Genomic DNA, 2,500 nt, shown 5'->3' with positions numbered 1-2,500 from the left:
ACTTGGGTTAGGTTAAGGCACAACTTGGGTTAGGTTAAGGCACAACTTGGGTTAGGTTAAGGCACAACGTGGGTTAGGTTAAGGCACAACGTGGGTTAGGTTAAGGCACAACGTGGGTTAGGTTAAGGCACAATGTGGGTTAGGTTAAGGCACAATGTGGGTTAGGTTAAGGCACAACGTGGGTTAGGTTAAGGCACAATGTGGGGGTAGATTGCGGTACAAATTGCATTACATTGCGGTGCAAATTGCATTACATTGCGGTGCAAATTGAGTTACATTGCGGTGCAAATTGAGTTACATTGCGGTGCAAATTGAGTTACATTGCGGTGCAAATTGAGTTACATTGCGGTGCAAATTGAGTTACATTGCGGTGCAAATTGAGTTACATTGCGGTGCAAATTGAGTTACATTGCGGTGCAAATTGAGTTACATTGCGGTGCAAATTGAGTTACATTGCGGTGCAAATTGCGTTACATTGCGGTGCAAATTGCGTTACATTGCGGTGCAAATTGCGTTACATTGCGGTGCAAATTGCGTTACATTGCGGTGCAAATTGCGTTACATTGCGGTGCAAATTGCGTTACATTGCGGTGCAAATTGCGTTACATTGCGGTGCAAATTGCGTTACATTGCGGTGCAAATTGCGTTACATTGCGGTGCAAATTGCGTTACATTGCGGTGCAAATTGAGGTAGGTTAAGGTGCAACACAGGTTAGGTTAAGGTGCAACATAGGTTAGGTTAAGGTGCAAGATGGGTTAGGTTAAGGTGCAAGATGGGTTAGGTTAAGGTGCAAGATGGGTTAGGTTAAGGTGCAAGATGGGTTAGGTTAAGGTGCAAGATGGGTTAGGTTAAGGTGACATAGGTTAGGTTAAGGTGACATAGGTTAGGTTAAGGTGACATAGGTTAGGTTAAGGTGACATAGGTTAGGTTAAGGTGACATAGGTTAGGTTAAGGTGACATAGGTTAGGTTAAGGTGACATAGGTTAGGTTAAGGTGACATAGGTTAGGTTAAGGTGACATAGGTTAGGTTAAGGTGACATAGGTTAGGTTAAGGGGACATAGGTTAGGTTAAGGTGACATAGGTTAGGTTAAGGTGACATAGGTTAGGTTAAGGTGACATAGGTTAGGTTAAGGTGACATAGGTTAGGTTAAGGTGACATAGGTTAGGTTAAGGTGACATAGGTTAGGTTAAGGTGACATAGGTTAGGTTAAGGTGACATAGGTTAGGTTAAGGTGACATAGGTTAGGTTAAGGTGACATAGGTTAGGTTAAGGTGACATAGGTTAGGTTAAGGGGACATAGGTTAGGTTAAGGTGACATAGGTTAGGTTAAGGTGACATAGGTTAGGTTAAGGTGACATAGGTTAGGTTAAGGTACAAACTGGGTTGTGTTATGGTACACATTGCGTTGTAGTACAGTACACGTTAGGTTTGGGTACGGTACACAATGTGGTATGGGATGGCGTGTTGTGGGGGGGAGGGGGGGGGGAGGTTCGTTGATATCGACCGTAGGACGTGGATGCCCGAGGCAGCGTCAGTGTGTCAAAGGAGTTATGTCACGTCGGGATGCGCTTTTCGCCAGTGAGAGGGGGCGAGCCGTGTCTGTGGTTGCGGCAGACCTGTGTGTTTCATTCCTGCCAGTGTGTTTGTGCTGTAAGACGAGGCAGTGTGGTGGTGATGGGTGCACCCCTGTGTAGGACATGTGTGGGTGTTGGTGGCTTCTCTGAGCAATTGTGGTTGTCGGACGAGTGGGGTATTCTGTTTTATGATTGGACCTCCCGGTCTGGTTATCATAGCGTAGTTGGTGTACTGTGGCGGATAGGATGCACCGGACGTTGGTCCATGCTGGTGCTTAGTAGTTGTATCTGTGTCTGTTACAGGCAGAGAGTAGTGTGTGATAGAGTGTGTGGCTGACGTGTGGTTCATTTTGTGTGTACGGACGTTCAGCATGTATAGGGGCATTTGCGTATATAATCTATCATAATCTATCTATGTGGGCCTGCATAGTTTACTGAGCAGTGCTGTGAGGTGACTGAACTACGAGTGACGTACTGATTTACAGCGGAATGATTGCCTTGTACCAAAGATGGAGTATCGGCTCTACGACAGCGTTGGCACCGCAGGAAATGGTCTCGTAAAACGGCCCTCCCACCGTCATCGTTGTGAGGGGTAGGGACCGCCTATATTCTGAGAGGAGCCCTGTTTGCCACTGGGCGTGGGGTCTCGCATCCTGCGGTTCAGTGCCCCCAGGGAAGCGCGCGGAGGTGGTGCTGCTGCTGCTGCTGCTGTAGCAAGCGAGCTACTTACAGCATGTATAGGGACAGCGGGAATATGGCATATTCGATATAACTCTTCATGAAACGCAAGATATAGGGGCGGATTGCACGTTACGAGTGCGGGAAGAGTCCGCCGTTCATCCGCTGGAGTTGCGATTTGGGCGGTTGGGGTGGGGCACGTGCGGGTGCGGGTGGAGCGATTGTCGGTCGACGACTTCGTGCGA

This window comes from Schistocerca cancellata, unplaced genomic scaffold, assembly GCF_023864275.1.
Source record: "Schistocerca cancellata isolate TAMUIC-IGC-003103 unplaced genomic scaffold, iqSchCanc2.1 HiC_scaffold_850, whole genome shotgun sequence".
Lineage (NCBI taxonomy): Eukaryota > Metazoa > Arthropoda > Insecta > Orthoptera > Acrididae > Schistocerca > Schistocerca cancellata.
The sequence above is the reverse complement of the archived record's forward strand: the minus strand, read 5'-3'. Positions refer to the sequence as shown.